Below are 18,143 nucleotides of genomic sequence, written 5' to 3'. Positions count from 1 at the left end.
TTTGATTTTCAATGAAGGCTATTTTTGACAAAAATCTTACAGATTCATAAATTTATGTGCTATCTCATAAGCACCATAAAGTGCCTTTTCAACAAATCTAATAAACATAACAAAATGCCCTTCCAATAAAAGAGCTGAACTCTTGCCAGGCTGCATAATGAAGTTGCATTTCAGCACGGTTAGCACTTGAGTTTAAAGAAGGGGTGCAAAACTACCTTCACTTTGGAGCTGTGATCTGTTGCAATTTGCTAACCGTATCATGTTCAGAGATCCTGAGCTTCACTTTTTTAGCAGCCAGTAAGGCTCAGGGCTAGGTTTAGCTATGCACCAGAAGATGCTGTAGGATCACATTTTCATAGGAGCAGGTATTGCTCGGTAGCCTCCAGCTTTGTCGTAACTTCAGCAGCCTTCCCAATAGATGTTTGCTATGCATGCCACATTAACTACTGGTATAAGTGAGCAGGTCTTATAGAAGTGCCCAGCAAAGTTTCATGGGCTGGGGAAGTTGATGGGCAGATTGTCTTCCTAGAATAGAAAAAAAGTCCCAACATCGTTGCTGTCAAAGTACTGTTTTAGTGTGTGTAAGCCAAGATCCCATACTAGGTAGTTAGTAGGTGGTGGTAGCTGTGAGAGAGAAATTTGCATCACAATGACGTGGTGACATCCAGGGCCACAAGCAAGAGAGGGAATAAACCCTCCAGGATATGTGTCCAGGATTACAGAGCCCCTGGTTCACAAGAACTGCTGCAGCGTTGCAGTGCTGTGGAGGCCAGAGGAGGCAGCTGGATGAACAAATCTGGCGTGCTGGGACCAGTTACACTGACAAATGTTGCTAGGAGCATAAGATGGGGGGGGGGGGGGGGGGGGGGGGGGAAATCCCAGCAACCCTACTCCCTAACCTGAAACTATGTGGCTGCAGGGCACCAACGGGCACTCCTTTCTCAGTAGCAAGTCCTTCATAAACAAAGGCAGATCTTTTCCAGAGAGGGCTTCCTCAGTTTAGTTGAAACCAAAGCAAAACCGTTGGACATGCTGGCACTCTGCTCAGCACTACTGGGCTGCATGTACAGATGAACTCAGATGCAGGTAGCACAGGCCAGGACCAAACTCGCTCCAGGAGAGGACCAGAGCCACGCAGGCGCTCTGCTTATATGCAGCCCTTTCCTGAGAGTCGGTGTGTGCACACCTTTACTTGTTCCTTTGCCTCTCTGCTGGATGGCAGAGCTCAGAGAGTGGTGGTGAATGGTGCCACATCCAGTTGGCAGCTGTCACTAGTGGTGTTCCCCAAGGATCAGTGCTGGGCCCAGTCCTGTTCAATATCTTTATTGATGATCTGGACGAGGGCATTGAGTCCAGCATCAGTAAGTTTGCAGATGACACCAAGCTAGGAGCAGGTGTTGATCTGTTGGAAGGTAGGAGAGCCCTGCAGAGGGACCTGGACAGGCTGCATGGGTGGGCAGAGGCCAATGGGATGAGATTTAACAAGGCCAAGTGCAGGGTTCTGCACTTCGGCCACAATAACCCCAAGCAGTGCTACAGGCTGGGGACTGAGTGGCTGGAGAGCAGCCAGGAGGAAAGGGACCTGGGGGTACTGATAGATAGTAAGCTGAAGATGAGCCAGCAGTGTGCCCAGGTGGCCAAGAGAGCCAATGGCATCCTGGCCTGCATCAGGAACAGTGTGGCCAGCAGGACAAGGGAGGTTATTCTTCCCCTGTACTCAGCACTGGTCAGGCCACACCTTGAGTACTGTGTCCAGTTCTGGGCCCCTCAATTCAAGAAAGATGTTGAGGTGCTGGAGCATGTCCAGAGAAGGGCAACGAAGCTGGTGAGGGGCCTGGAACACAAACCCTATGAGGAGAGGTTGAGGGAACTGGGCCTGTTTAGCCTGGAGAAGAGGAGGCTCAGGGGTGATCTTATTACTGTCTACAACTACCTGAAGGGGCATTGTAGCCAAGTGGGGGTTGGCCTCTTCTCCCAGGTAACCAGCAATAAAACAAGGGGACACAGTCTCAAGTTGTGCCAGGGTAGGTATAGGCTGGATGTTAGGAAGAAGTTCTTCACAGAGAGAGTGATTTCCCATTGGAATGGGCTGCCCAGGGAGGTGGTGGAGGCACCGTCCCTGGGGGTCTTCAAGAAAAGACTGGATGAGGCACTTAGTGCCATGGTCTGGTTGACTGGCTAGGGCTGGGTGCTAGGTTGGACTCGATGATCTTGGAGGTCTCTTCCAACCTGGTTGATTCTATGATTCTATGATTCTATGACTGCACCTCAGCTTCTGCACCTGGTTATCAGTCAGGCATCCTGTTTTCTCAGGTCACTATTGCTTCATTCTCTCTTTTATCCCGGAGGAAGACAATGGAGAGATGGGAAAATGGGGAAGGAAGAACATCACCAAATAAGGCACTGGGAGCATGGTCCAAAGGGGTGCAGTCAGTGTTTGAGTGAGTGTTACCACATACCTTTCTCTCTTCTTGCTTTTCCTCTTCTTGTGCTTCTTCTTCTTCTACACCCCCCTACATCTGCAACTGGACAGTAGCTTGCTTCAGGCTGTAGTTCAGTGTTCCTGGTAGCTGGCTTGCAGGACATTCAAGGTCTTTTCCAGCTTTGGGGAGGTTGTGGTGGGCATGGCTGTGCCTGGGGAAAAGCTGGTGGACTTGGGGAGAAGATATGAATGAGAGGGAAAAGATGGGGATGAAGCAGAAGCTGAGAGCACACAAGGCTGTGCTTGTGGATTAGAAGGGTGAGAGAGTGAGCTAGGCCTTGGAAGAGGCTGCCCAGGGAGGTGCTGGAGTCCCCATCCCTAGAGGAGTTGAAGAAGCGTGTGGATGTTGTGCTTGAGCTCCGGTTCCGTGCTGCTGGTAGCTGGCTTCCAGTTGGACTTGATAACCTGCAAGGTCTTTTCCAACCTTCATGATTTCAATGATTTCCCAACTTGGTTTATGTATGAACATTATGAGCTTATTCTTAAACTGGAGCATTTTCAGAAACTTCCAGAGCTTCTTAGAGAACCAAAAGGAATTGATCACTCTGGCATCAGTACAGAGGCAGGATGCTATGGAGACTAAAGGATACTCACTTCATTTCTCTGTGCACTGCAAGCACTTGTCTGGGTCCTATCTCCCACTGCAGATGCTCTCCCCACTACAGCATGGCACCCAGAGCCATGGGATATCACTGCCAGCACTTTGTTGTCCATTACAAGGAAATGTTATTTCTACTTTCTTAAATTGGCCTACTGAACTTCGTGAACATCATGGTAGGATGAGAGCTACTCTTGAGCTTGCTGAACTGCTCTCTCCCCTAATGAAACCAGTGAGTCTTCCCTAACTTGTGTCTGTCCTAGGCATTATCTTCTTGGTGTTAGCCTCCTTCCTCAAATACTTGCAGAACGGTCATGGAAATAATTTGAAGTGATCTCTTTTATTCCGGAGGAAGACAAAATATGAAATGTCTCTCCACTGGTGGTGTTTAAGAAGATCCTTCTGGAAATCACATGCATCTTCCAGTGGGCTCTAGGTTGGCAGCTGATAGCTGAACATAAATGGGAACTCCTGCTTGCAGTACAAAAGATAAACAGCAGGAAGTACATCTCTGTCCCACGAATGAAGTGACATTCTTCAGCATTCTCTTCTGCTTTCTCCAGTTTTATGGAATGTATTTAATTACTTTCCCTTATAAATGAGACTTAAATTAGACAAATGTGCTCAGAAATCTTCCCTTCATTGCACAGCTATATTAACTTTATGATGTCACAAATGTCAGAATAAAACATTTATGTTATTCTCTTTGTTGGGTAAAATTTGTCTGTGGTTGTAAATCCATGGAACTCAATTAGATTACACCAGATAGTAATTTGATCCTCTTTGTCTAGATTCTGAAGTGAAAAGATTTACTAATGGTTCTATTATTTTATTTCCAGAGTTAGTTATCAAACTCACTTAAATGATATTCTGCCTTTAGTTTCATGAGAGCTATTACAAAACTGTAGTCAGAGGGCAGTCAGATCTTGCATGGAAGATCTTTGTCTCTGTGTTAAGATATTCATAGCATCCTCTGAGAATGCACCATGATGAAAATGCACAGCTTTTGCCTGGGGTCCACCTGACCTAGATTCTCTCTTAGGCTCATACACTGCATATGTTTCTTCCAATTTCACATTCAGTAGGTCAAGACATGAATCTGTTGTTTGGAGATGCATGACCCACCTTATGCCTCAGCGTCCAGCACAAGCAGTGAGATTTTAGAACTTTCACCTGCCAAGGGTGACTTTTCTCCAGCAGCCTTTTACATTCATTCACAGCTTCCCCTGGAGGTGTTTGCTGGGTGGTCAGTGGGTGACGTTGTTCTCCAGAGCTTCAAACTGAGCCACACAGGCTCCTGAAATGGACTTCGCAGAAGGGGCAATCAGAGCAAGGCTGCAAATGCCCGTCTTGAAAGTATCTTTAATAAGGTCCCATGCAGCAAAGGAGAGTCAGAGCACTCCATCAAAACCTCTAAATTGAATTCCTCCCTGTCTCCTTTGTGATGAAATGTAAGATGTTATTGCAACTGACTGCGTCAGTATGGCAGGGAGGCATTATTTAGAACAGCAGTGAAGATCTGCATAACTTTCACTGGCAAAATCATGCTTGTTCTGGAGCTTTTATGGAGAGTCTGGGGAGCTGATGGGCAATGCTGGCTCCAGTTGTCTGTAATTTCCTCTTTCCAGATGAGATGGGCATAAGACATACGATATTTCAATGTAAGTCTGCAATACCACAACTGAATATGTGGAAACAGTCCTTGCTACTGTAAATCTGCTGAAGTTTCAGTTAATTCGGTGGATTTATTCCAGATTTACTGTCCCTAGGATCAGAATCTGTCCTAATTGTTATTCACTGACTAGCAAGGCCAGAAATCCCCCTTTGTCTGAGTGAATCTGCACTTATAGGTGTAGCTATGCTGCTAAGCTGTCTGTAGAAGTGTAAGTACTGGTGTAACTATGAGAGATAGGCATCATTAAGCTAGAGTGCTCCAAAACACCTGTTCTAGTTGTCATTATAATATACTGCAATCCTTGGCCAATTATGTCTCTTTTGACCTCGATCTTATGGGTCCAAAAACTGCTTCTGAGTTCAGCTTAGATCTGCTTTGCCCTGCAGCCAGGCTTTAATTGAGCAAAGTTCTCTGAGCTCATTTCAATGAATATTGAGTGGATATGTCAGTGAATTTCTTTCCAAGCCTTCAGAGATCTCATTTGCTTTGGCATCTGTAGTCTCCATCAATTTTACTTTGTCTGACTTGGAACATATTTGTACCCATCCTTTCACTGGTTTGTACATTAGTGAAGGGTAATGGCTGAAGAATGAATAAAATGCCAGGAGAAGCATTTCATGTTCTGTCCATTTTCCATTTACATGCTTCTTGTTCAATCACATCTCAGCTTTTTCTTCAGGAGGAGCTTGAGAAAAGGGCAAGTGTAGAGTCTTGCACCTGGGAAAGAACAACCCCAGGTATCAGGATAGGTTGGGGACTGACCTGTGGGAGAGCAGTGAAGGGGGAAAGGATCTGGAGGTCCTAGTGGATGGAAGGTTGATCACAAGCCACAGTGTGCTCTTGTGGCCAAGAAGGCCAATGCCATTCTGGGGTGTATCAGAAGGGCTGTGGTTAGCATGTCAAGAGAGGTTCTCTCCCTCTGCTCTGCCCGTATGAGGCTGCATCTGGAATATTGTGTCCAGTTCTGGGCCCCTCAGTTCAAGAAAGACAGGGAACTGCTTGAAGAAGTCCAGGACAGAGCCACAAAAATGATGAAGGGAGTGGAACATATTCCTCAGGAGGAGAGGCTGAGGGAGCTGGGGCTCTTTAGTTTGGAGTGGAGTGGACTGAGAGGTGACCTCATTAATGTTTATAGATGTGTAAAGGGTGAACGCCAGGAGGATGGACTCAGGCTCTTCTTAGTGGTGCCCAGTGCCAGAGAAGGGGCAGTGAGTGCAAGCTGAGGCACAGGAAGTTCCAAGTAAAGATGAGGAAATTTTTTTTCAGTGTGAGGGTGACAGAGCACTGGAACAGGCTGCCTGGGAGGGTTGTGGAGTCTCCCTCTCTGGAGATACTCAATACTCGCCTGGATGCATTCCCGTGTGATCTGGTACAGATGATCCTGCTCTGGCAGGAGGGTTGAACTAGATGAACTTGTGAGGTGCCTTTCAGGCCCTGACTTTCTGTCTGAAAAGGCTAAGTCAAAACTGAGCTAAAAACTCAGAAAATTGGGCACCACTAAACACTTTGTTTGATCCTTTACCAACAGCTCTGCTCTGTAGACATAGTGCTGACACTGAGGGCAAACAAAGCCGGGAACTGCCAGGGAGCAGTGTGGCAGTGAGGTTCTGCAATGACTTCTGACACTGTTACATACTCTGGACCAGTCCCAGGGGATCATCTCCTTTATTCATTCCTAGGTAGCTCTCATATTTTGCTATTTATGTTATTGCTGATCATTATCCTCAAGTTCTTTTCAGGAAAACTGGAGGGACAAGGAGAGTAGAAGAATAGGAAGACAGAAGTGTTCACAGCAAGACATAGCAGTCTCTTTCAGTATCTTGAAGCCTCTTCCTGGAATAGCTGGCCTTGCCAGGCTTCTATCTCAGGCTGAACTTGTTCTACAATTCCTCAACCTCAAACACCCAAGGGAAGTGTTTCACATAAGAAAGAAGGTTCTCAAAATGAGCAAGGAAGCTCCAGGAGGTTGTTTAATTCAAATACCCAAAAGTGTGTCCTACAAGAATGAAAAAACCTTTGGAAGTTTTGGAACACTGTCAGTCACTTTCTCACCAGGTGCCCTGGACTGCAGGAGGCCGTGTACCCTGGATCCTTTTTCCTTCCATCTGAAGAAGAAATCCACAGGAGATACCACTTGCCTGCAAAGATGAGTAGCTAGGTGGATCTGTGTGTTCATCCCAGAATAGCTTTCTGCTTTGGTACTTCTGTGCATCTCGCTCAGGGGTGGTGTCAAAGAAGTCGTTTCTTCTAAAAGCTGGGAGGAAAGGACAATGTCAGTGCATGTTGTGAAGAGCCTGTGACAGGGAGAAAGGCCATAGAGAGAGGCTTAATGTCACTAATTATACACGAGGCAGCATAATGGGAGGTCTTTGGAGAGAAAGGCAGCACTTAAGGGATTCTGGACAGGTGGAATTCAGTTAATTGCGGGTCCAATATGTCCTGATGCTCTTTTAAAAACAAAGAAGGTGTTCTTTGATATCTTCTCTAATTCTAAATATTTAACCCCGAAATCACAGAACTGCTGTAGCTGTTCTTGCATGAGCCAGCTTGAAATCTCAGGCTCGAAGTCTTGCAAGGATGCTGTTTATCTGCCACAGGAACTTTCCCAGCCAAGGCACAGACTGGACAATATCAGCAATGATTCTCATACTGTAATTTTTAAGCTATTCTGGTTCTTTATTCGGTGATACCCTGAACTCTCATCTTCTCAGCCATCAATGACTTCACTGGGAGTACTGATTCTGAGCACTGTACCTGAGATATACATCTCCTCATTGCTGTCTACAACTACCTGAAGGGAGGCTGTAGCCAGGTGGGGGTTGGTCTCTTGTCCCAGGCAACCAGCAACAGAACAAGGGGATGCAGGCTCCAGGTGTGCCAGGGGGAGGTCTAGGCTGGATGTTAGGAGGAAGTTGTTGGCAGAGAGAGTGATTGGCATTGGAATGGGCTGCCCAGGGAGGTGGTGGAGTCACCATCCCTGGAGGTGTTCAAGAAAAGCCTGGATGAGGCACTTGGTGCCATGGTCTGGTTGACTGGCTAGGGCTGGGTGCTCGGTTGGAGTGGATGAGCTTGGAGGTCTCTTCCAACCTGGTTGATTCTATGATTCTATGATCACTTTGCTTCATGTAACAATTAGACATTTGGGTGCAGGGTAGCTGTGGAAGAAAAGAAGTTCTAGTACAACCCCTGCCTTCTGGACCCACTTCCTACCCATCACACAGGGACAGCTTCTGGAGGGAATGCAAAGATCGTAAAGCAGTGTCTTCTGTCTTCTTCTCTAGAGAGGATACTCCAAGAGCCCAAGCACACAGTCAGTGTCTAAAGCACTGTACAGATGTTGGTAACTCATTTTAATTACCTGCTATTCTGGTAAAGCTAACTAGGTTTGTTTATACAGCAAAGGCCCTTTCCCTACCTGGTTATGTTTAACTAAAGTTTGAACCAAGATCATCTGGTGGTCTTTAAATCAGAGGGAAAATCTGGATGTCACATGCATGATTGGATTTTCTTGTGAAGTTTGTGGCTATGCTTATGTTAGTGGGATTATAATAAAGTATTTGGTTTATTTTTACACTACGTCAGGTCTGACACGTTGTGGAACCCTAACACGCTCACTGAGGCAGTCAGCTTGCTCTGGAGCTTTTTGCTGCTGGCTCTGGGACTCCTGCAGGACAGCCAGCACAATTCAGTGACCTCCTGCTATCTCCCCAGACAACACATTACTGAACAACTCTGCTCCAGTGAAGTATTGGTGCTTTCCTGATAAGCATCTTTGCCCTCTCTGGTATTCTCCACTGCCACCAGTATTTACAGTTCACAGTGCACACCATTAGCAGGGCTCAGCTCTGACTCCAAGCTTCTCCTTGAGAGCTTCCTGGCATTTCTCCTGGAATTCTATGGGAGTCTGGGAGTGAAAAATGCCTGCTTCATAGAGCAGAAAAGGCAGCAAAGGCAGAAGGCAATGTTCTTCCCCCTTCTTGCTACACCAAACTTAGCTTCACCAGGCATGCCTTTGCTTAAGGTCTTTTACAGTCACTAGTGGTGTTCCCCAGGGATCAGTGCTGGGTCCAGTCCTGTTCAATACCTTTATAGGTGATCTGGATGAGGGGATTGAGCCCAGCTTCAGTAACTTTGCAGACAGCACCAAGTTGGGAGCAAGTGTCGCTCTGTTAGAGGGTAGGAGGGTTCTGAAGAGGGATCTGGACATGCTGGGCAGATGGGCACAGTCCAGTACCATGAGTTTTAACAAGGACAAGTGCCAGGTTCTGCACTTTGGCCACAACAACCCCATGCAGCACTACAGGCTGGGGACAGAGTGGCTGAGAGCAGCCAGGCAGAGAGGGACCTGGGAGTGCTGGTTGTCAGTGACTGAAGATGAGCCAGCAGTGGGCTCAGGTGGCCAAGAAGGCCAACGGCATCCTGGCCTGGATCAGGAGCAGTGTGGCCAGCAGGACCAGGAAGGTCATTCTGCCCCTCTACTCAGCACTGGTCAGGCCACACTTTGAGTGCTGTGTCCAGTTCTGGGCTCCTCAATTCAAGAAAGATGTTGAGGTGCTGGAAGGTGTCCAGAGAAGGGCAGCAAGGCTGGGGAGGGGCCTGGAGCACAGCCTTGTGAGGAGAGGCTGAGGGAGCTGGGGGTGTGCAGCCTGCAGAAGAGCAGGCTCAGGGCAGAGCTCATTGCTGTCTGCAGCTACCTGAAAGGAGGCTGTAGGCAGGTGGGGTTGGTCTCTTCTCCCAGGCAGAACAAGTGACAGAGCAAGAGGACACAGTCTCAAGGTGGAAGCTCTTCACAGAAAGAGCAATTTGCATTGGAATGGGCTGCCCAGGGAGGTGGTGGAGTCACTGTCCCTGGGGGTGTTTAAAAGCAAACTGGATGAGGCACTTGGTGCCATGGTTTAGTTAATTAGAAGGTGCTGGGTGATAGGTTGGACTGGATGATCTCGGAGGCCTTTTCCAACCTGGTCAATTCTGTGATTCTTTTATTTTGTTCAGTGAGAACCAAGCTCCAGCAATTGCATCTCACTGAAATCAATGTCAGACACTCAAAGGCAGCTCTAACATTTGGCATCTAAGCAGGAACTCCTCAGTTTAGATGGGGGAGGCACCGGGCAGCATCCAGCTTAGAGCTCTGCAAGCTACACTACAAATAATATTTAGCTTTGAGTAGCCTTGGAGCTAGAGGCTTAGCATCAGATGCAGCTCGCTTTACGTAGCACTGGCCTTGGAGGAAGCTCTCAACAAATCACAATGCTCTTGTCTGTGAGGCTCCTGCTGGCTTTATATCTCCATGCTGTGTTCAGAGACGTTGCATGGCAGGAATAACAGCAGCTCTGTCAGCATTCCCTGGGAAGCCCTCACAGCTGAGCAGGCAAGCTGGTGCTTTCAATGGGCTCACCTGCGTTTCGCCGGGAAGGTAAGGGCTGAGCACAATAGAAGAGGGGGTGTGTGTGTGTGTGTGTCTGTCTATTTTGCACCAGGGGTGGGCCACAGTTTTCACTCTTTGTTGGTGCAACACTCACCTTTGGGGTCTTGTATGTTGTTCTCCATCCCCTTGCATGGCTTTCACATCAGTTAGTAGGTCACTCCTTCAGTCCTCCCTAGCAGGTGAAAACAGCACTGATTAAATCTCACGTGCCCTGCACTCAGCTGCCTCCTGTGGGTCACAGCAACTTGAACACACTGCTATTGCAGGATGGATGCACTTCATGGCACCCCAAGCATCCTTCCCTTTGGCTGAATTCGACTTTGTGTGTCAGCACCAGACGCAGCTCAGCTTTTAGCATGAGTCTTTGGGCTTCAGCACCAGGAACTCACCCTACCACCACCACTGCCCTGCTGAATCCATCTAAATCACATTTTCTCACAGCGTGCTTTGGAAGAAAAACCATTGTAACCACACATTTATTCCTTTCTGCCATCTCTGTTGCTCCGCCTCTGAGGAACTCGGCGTGCTTTGTTTGAATTATAAAGATGACTTCAATACTGTGTTTGGATTGTGTTCTGAAATGCCTCTATTGTTGTTCTACAGTGCCCCAAGTGTCCTGGCTGCAAAGTGCTGTAATCACAACTGGGTTACTACTTTGCTTAGGTAAACACCAGAAAATAAGCTTGCTGGCATTGCCATATGCACTGGAGCCAGGCCTTGAATATAGAGGTAAGCACAGAGGTAAGCAGCAGGTTCAGCACACCCCTCTATACACCACCAAACCGTGTTAGCACACCGTACCTCCAGCAGATGTCAAGGAAAGATGCAGAAAAGATCACCTCAAATTTCTCCGCCTTTCAGGATTTGAGGCTAAATTTTGATGCAAATCTGAGTTTGTTCATTTCATTCACTGCACGACTCCTGTAAAAGCTTCACTTGCTTTGTGCAGCTGCCTCAAGCCGAGAAGATATTTCTCATTCCTGGCTTGCATAGCCTGTCCCCACAATAACAGGCATGTGGAAAATCTCGTTACACCGAGTCAGTTTTCTGTTCGTGTAAGAGAAAGTCTGGGGAGAAATGCTCATTAGCTTCTGGCAGCAATAATTCAGAAGGCAAACCAAATCATGTCGTGAGACACCTTGGGCACTCTCTCATTTACTTTCTTTACTATCTACCCCTGTGAGGCAGGAAAAGCAAATAACAGCCAAGTCGCAGCGGGCTATGCATGCAGATGCACAAGGAGTGACATCAAAAGTGCCTACCTTCCAGGCTGGCCAGGCACACGCACTGAAGAAAATACAAGACTCCTTTGCTGTGCTTGGTGTTGCTCATGTAATTACAACAGTGCTGACAGAAAAAGGAGGGTGCCTGAAGCCTTTGCCTTTCCAGAAGGAGATGATGGTGGAAGCTTTTTAGGTTGCTGGGGGAGTGGAAAAGAGGTGACAGGGGAAGACAGGCAGATTTTAACTTAGATTCATTTCTTTGCTCTTGGTCCATGGCTCTTCAGATTTTTTTTCCTGCTATACCACATTTGGCCTATTTTGTCAGAAATCCTGGAGCTGTTTCTGTCTCCGATGTTTTGATCGGCATTGACTAGGGATGAAAGTGTGGAGTTAAACTGATCCATAGCAAAAGGAGCATGGTTTGTCTTAGACCTCTCTCTTTGCTTTTATTTTGTCCTGTCTTGGTTATTGTTATCTGTGACTCTGCCTGCAGAAATTCAGTAGGAATTAAAGGTACCTTCCAAGAAACTCAGCATTGTCCTTTACTGAATTTTCTTAGACTTTGTGAAGCAGGAAAGGGAAAATCCTGTACTTGTTCCTTATCTCTAGTGAACAAATGCCAACCTGCCTGAGCCAAGACCGTGAATATTTTGCAACAGTACAGCCCTGGCTTCTGCAGTTACACTAAAATATCACCTAAGGTAGAGCTATGAGGGGGCAAGTGATGCAATCAACTGCTCTGTCCTAGTCCTGCCACTGTTAATGTCATTAGTGGAGTTGCAGAAGTGGCAGCATGGCTTTGACAGAACAAAGACCAGTGAAACTCTGTGACTACATTGGTCTGTATGGCCCCCTTCTTAGGAAAGACAGAGGCTTTATTTAAATTTGCAGACTGGATTGGTGGGAAAAAACAATGGGCCTTGAGCTTCCTCTAGTTAAGAGAGGCTCAAAAGCTTGTTCTGCTTATAAAGCTGAGTTATTCCTTAGCTTCCTTGGCTAGCAAATTTGTATGAAATTCCAACATATTACCTTGTAAAACGTAAACTTATTTATGTTTTATATATGTAAAGAGGAGCAAAAAGTCACACTGCACCAGAGCAACATTCTGTTCATCCCAGAGGTCTGTCTGAGAGTGGCTGTGGTGGGTGCTTGAATTAGTTGGGGCAATTAATGAGGCAGGAATGATAAAACGTGAGTCATTGTATTTCCAAAAAGCCCTGCTCACAGACTATACACAAACTAGTTAAATGTGGCTCCCAGCCTTCACAAGGATGCTTACGGGCAAGTCAGCAACGGCGCAGAGTCAGAGAACTGGGAAAGGTTTAGCCGCAAAACGGCTCTGCCCCACTTACAAGTAGGCAGCCTGGAGCCCAAGGGAAACTCTGTTCTACTCACGCTGGTGATGGTCCCTGGCTCCTTCGCGGCAGCGCTGAACTGCTCGGCCTGCTCTCGGGAAAGGCGGCGGCTTGCGGCAGAGGCTCCTCCCAGCAGGAATCAGGGTGATGTGGTCTGTAAGTGGAAACTGCATGCTTTCTCTTCACCCTTCCCCAAGATGCTCCTCAGGGTCCCGCTAGGCCATGTCTCTTCGGGTAAACTTGAAGCACTTAAATTTCCATGTAGTTCAAGCCCAAAACATCAGGGCTAAGCTGGCCTGAAGCAGCACATGTTGTCCATGTCTGAGCAGAGCCAGTTGTCCATGAAGCAGTGAGGCAGAGCAGAGCACTGCTTGCAGCTGAGCTCCATTTATATTGTTTGCCCAAGTGCAATGGCTCCTTTGGCCACAGAGATTCACCAATCAGAATGGCACTTTGCCAAACTGACCACACCAGGTGAAACCAGGGCTTGCTTACCATTACTTGGGCAAGACACTAACAAGTGCATGAATATCTGTGAGTACCTGTTTATCACTTTGGGAGGGGACATAATGGCCCAAGCCTTTGTTTTCCTCTGTCCTTGCTTCCCCCATCAGCAGAAGGGTGGGGCAAGCCAGGACATGTTTTAGGCCTATTAGCCTTCCAGGACAGTGCTTCAGTGTAAATGTAAGAAGAGACCACTTAGGGCTTGCCTGGTTCACCTCGCCAGTGTCTGGCAACCAGCATTTGAAAACCTTCCCCTTCTGCTAATCTAGGTTTTATTCCTAAAACTGAGCTTTCCAGGAGAAGTTCCAGGAACTTTTTTAGGGGACATGTAATCAAAGGTGTGACAGCAAGAGGAGAAAGTTCTTCGCAGAGAGAGTGATTTGCCATTGGAATGGGCTGCCCAGGGAGGTGGTGGAGTCACCGTCCCTGGAGGTGTTCAAGAAAAGCCTGGATGAGGCACTTGGTGCCATGGTCTAGTTGACTGGCTAGGGCTGGGTGCTCGGTTGGACTGGATGATCTTGGAGGTCTCTTCCAACCTGGTTGATTCTATGATTCTATAAGAGAAAGCAGGAGCATTGCTTTGTTCATAGCAGGCAGCTTAGGAAATTTGCCTGCTGTCGCACTTGTTTGTTCTTGGCTCCTTGTTTTCCTCTGCCTCAGTAAAACAGATTTCCATTCTCATCTGTACAGTTGGTTGATCTCTTTAGCTGGTGAGATCAACCACCAACTTATCTGATGGTGGTTGATGAGATATCCATTTACTTTCATGCCAATGAGAAAAACGTGTGGGTGGAAAAAGACCTAAGGGTTTATTCTAAGACAGGAGAGCAGAAAAAACTTGGAGGTGATCTCCCAATACTGAAGTATTCCTGCAGCTGCAAATAGAAAGTTGCGAACATGCCTGTTTGCACTGGTGTTCTTGGCATGTGCTCCTGAACCTTTTTACCCTGTGAGCCAGCTGTTTTCAGCAATACTTTGTGATAAATAGGCCAGAAAAGCAGAGAAGAGGCTGGGTGATGAGCAATAAATGTGAAAATTTAATTCTCGGGCTTTTGTGTCCTGACAAGGATCTCTTGCTTATCAAATTAGTAAAGCTGATCTGAAAGAACTGTTCAGTATCATAACTGCTATATGTAGAAAACAAAGCTGTGTCATTACCATCTCCTCACAAGAACCAGATCATCCCCATTTCTTGGAGCTCTTTGCTAAGCACCTGCAGCAACCTCTCCATACCATCACATTTGTGATACCATGTCCTGCCTTAACTGGCACAATTTGGTATCCATTTGCAGGATTCAGCTCTGCTGGATGTGTAAATCCAGCATCTCCCTTTGTTTTCATAAACCTAGCCTCACAGCTGGATTTCCCTCAATAGGATCTGGCAGACTTCTGCTCTCATCTGGTGGACATTGTCCCACAGCAGAGAATTGTCTTCAGCCCCTCATCAAACAGTGTGCCAAACTTACCCAACTGGTTAACTGAGGAGCTTGTGCCTTACTACCTTTTTTGTTGCCTTATTTTATTCACGTTTGGCCATACTGTGTGATCTCACAGAGCTGGGAAATGTGCTCTGTTGCTCAGTAGTATTCCAGCTAAGAAGATGAAAAGGGATCAGGGATCGATCTCAGGGAGAGCTCACGTCCAGATGTTGGCTGCTGAAACGGCTTCAAATTTGGATGTCAGTGGTGATAGAAGTAAAGTGAATCGGCACCCCAGATCTTTCATTCCCGGAGGCAGCAGCCCACATCCAATCCAAACGGCAATCTCGTTTCATTATTTATTTCCTTTACACACGTTAAGCTCTCATTGGCCACATTAGAAGTCTCTCTGGAACCACCTTTCTGTCTTTTAACACCACCTATGTCCATGGCATACAAATACCCCTCTCAAACACCCTTTTGTAGCTCAGTGCCTGTAAGGCCAGAGATGAGGATTCCTCAGCAAATAGGCAGCAGAGTTAATAATGACTCCAAGGAAGAGCTGAACTGAATCTTTCAAAGCCCACAGATCATGATGTTTGAATGAGCTAACAAACAGCTAAGCAAGCACTCTGGGCTCTCACAGCATCACGCTGCAAGTTGCTGCTTTCCTGGGCCAAAACTACAGGAACTAGGAGAAACTTGGGAGATTGTAATCTCTTCTCTTTCTTGCAAACCGTGCCACTGGTTTTGAAGGAGACTTTTGGTAGTGTAGCAACAGCACAGCGTTATTAAAACAAGGAGGACAGGGAAAAAACCCTTCTCAGACTCTGAAGAATAGCTCCTGCTATTTCCCTTTTGTATCCACTGTGGAGGCATTTGAAAAGAGCAGGAGATAAGTAGCCTTATGACTGCTACAGATTAACAGGCTCTGAGGTACCCAACGTGCGTGGCTGCTGCTGCCGCTGCCGGGAGCACAATAGCTATTGATACTCACATCTATACGGACACTGCCACGGTGGCGCTGCGAAGAGCAGGCTGCACGGAAGGCTGCAAACCATAAACGCCGAGGTCATGCGAAATAAGACAAGGAGCAAAACTCCTGTCACTGAGAAGCAGCAAGGCACTGACCAGTTCCCTCCATGCAGGAGACTCCGACTTCAGATTGTGGATCTTCCTCGGGCACAAAGGATACGCAAAAGCTTGGAATATGAATGCCAGGAGCTTTCTAGACACAAGTGCCTGCCCTGCAGTAATGAGTGACAAACTGGTTGATGTCCTGTAAGGCTCTCTGAGGCACACCACCTGCACGGAGAGACTGCTGCCCAGCGAGCCAGGGGAGCTCTGAAGGACAAAGGTACAAGAGATTTGGGATTCACTTACAGCCTTCAGTTTTACTTCTGTTTTGTTCTGCAGAACTCATGGAACAGGGGATGGGACTTCATGTGAGAGGTGCAATGGTATGTTGTGCAGTTGTCCCAGATGCAGGCACTGCAACTGCAATGCCATGCCAGAATCTTCATGTCACCATTTTCACATGATAATAGAATGGTTTGGGTTGCAGGGGACATTAAAGATCATTTACTTTAAATCCCCTGCCAAAGGATACCTTCCACTAGATTAAGTTGCTCAAAGCCCCATCCAACCTGGCTTTGCACACTACCAGGGAGAAGGTATCCACAGCATCTCTAGGAAACCAGTTCCAGCACTTCATCACCCCCACAGGACCCACTTCTGTAAAGTTAATCTAAATCCACACTCTGGAAGTTCGAAGCCGTTGCTCCTCATCCTGTCACGGCACCCCCTGATAGAGTCCCTCGCTGTCTTTCCTGGAGGCCTCTCTAAGTACTGGGAGGTTGCTGTAAGATCTCCCTGAAGCCATCTCTTCTCCAGGTGGAACAACTCCAATTGCCTCAGTCTGTCCTCATAGTGGAGGTGCTCCAGTCCCCCAAACATCATCGTTGTGGCCCAGCTCTGGACCAACTTGTCCAGGCCGATGTCATTCTTATGCTGAGGGCCCCAGAGCTGAGCACAGCTCTGCAGGTGAGATCTCCTCAGAGGAGTGAAAGCAACTCCTTCAAGATGCTGGTCATGCTTGTCTTGCTGCAGCCCAGGATGTAACTGGCTTTCCGGGCTGCAGGCCCACACTGCTGGCTTCTGCTCAGCACCTCCTGGCACAGGCCACCGAGACAGGCGGCGGAGGCCTCAGGCCGCCAAGAGAGGTGGTGGAGGCCTCGTTCCTGGAGACGTTCAAGATGAGGCTTGCTGGGGCTCTGAGGAACCCAGCTGGGTTGGGATGGTCCCTGTTTGCGTCTAGCTGGGAAGATCCCTGCTTACTGAAGGGGGGTTGGACCAGACGGCCTGTGAAGGTCTCTTCCAGCCCAGTGCACCCTGCAGTTCTGTGTTCCTGTGGCAGTTACTCGGGTGACTCTTTCGCAGCCAAGGAACAACAATTCGGGTCATAGCTTCTGCATTCCTTTGTAGAGATCCAGGATTACACAGAGAACTGAACAACTTCTCAGTAATGGTGTGCCCTGGAGTCCTGTGCACCGCAGCATTCCTCTGCCTCCGTGGCCTGAGGGGGCAGGACAAGGCGCCCAAAGAGCTGCGTGCCCTGCCCTGCAGGCGTGCGGGGGCAGCAAGGGGCCCTGCCGGCAGGAGGCTGCCCCTGCAGTGCCCGCGCTGGGGCCGGGCTGGGCACCGGCTGTGCTCTTCGCGCCTGGGCAGCGCCAACTCTGCTCTGTGTCTAGACAGGGATAAGCACTGGGGGACTTCCTGCCTTGGGGTGCCCGCCTTAGAGTTCCCCCTGCCTGGATAGCTCCTGCAGCAGGAGCCCCTGGGCTCTGCTCCCAAGGACGCTTCCCGCCTTAAGCACCTTAGTGCAGGCTCAGTAGGACTTAACGGCCCTCGGCGGCCTCTGAAAGAGGGAGGGGACAGGCAGCTGCAGCGCCCTCCTCTCGGCCAGGAGCCTCACTAATAGTGGGGACGCTATATTTAACAGCCTTTCCCAGCTCCTGGCTTCCAAAGTAGCCAAATCTGCCTATGGGATCCTTGTAGATCCTCTCAGTCAGCCGAATCTGCTAATGAGAACTGAATTAATGCCCGTGCCTAGCTCTGGGGGCAGTTTTGGGGAAATAAAATGGCTCTGCTTTTCTGCATGCCCCGGCCCGGCCGCGTTGCTTCCCTGCCTCCGCAGCGTGGCCGCACCAGCTCCCCAGAAAAGCACTGCCGCAGCCCGGGGTTTGGCGCTTGCTCACACAGCTCTTAACCTTTCCTCTCCTGGGGAGCAAGGGCAAACTCTCAACCCAGCTTTCATGTTTGTGTCTCTCTGGAGAGCGGAATTTGCACACAGGGTTTTGATCTTGGTTATATCCACACATTTCTCTCCAGCTGCTTCTGTTAGTTGGCAGAAAGGTGTCACATCGATTTTCATCTCTTGTGTGCTTTTGATTAACTGATCCCT

At 48.1% G+C, this 18,143-nt stretch overlaps 1 long non-coding RNA gene across 2 annotated transcripts; it reads right to left on the bottom strand.

Moving 5' to 3' along the window:
- Positions 1 to 4,924: 4,924 nt before the first annotated feature.
- Positions 4,925 to 13,107, bottom strand: LOC135183320 (uncharacterized). Of its 2 annotated transcripts, XR_010305514.1 has the most exons (4): positions 12,799 to 13,107; positions 10,275 to 10,352; positions 6,894 to 7,009; positions 4,925 to 5,472 (listed from the first exon to the last, which is right to left on the bottom strand). It is a non-coding gene; the product is annotated as an uncharacterized LOC135183320 (long non-coding RNA). The 2 variants fall into 2 exon arrangements; XR_010305513.1 differs by lacking the exon at positions 4,925 to 5,472 and having other exon boundaries at positions 6,708 to 7,009.
- Between the last annotated feature and the right edge of the window lie 5,036 nt (positions 13,108 to 18,143).

This window comes from Pogoniulus pusillus, chromosome 18 (assembly GCF_015220805.1).
Source record: "Pogoniulus pusillus isolate bPogPus1 chromosome 18, bPogPus1.pri, whole genome shotgun sequence".
Taxonomy (NCBI): domain Eukaryota; kingdom Metazoa; phylum Chordata; class Aves; order Piciformes; family Lybiidae; genus Pogoniulus; species Pogoniulus pusillus.
Note: the sequence above shows the minus strand (reverse complement) of the source record. Positions and strands in the feature narration are given on the sequence as shown.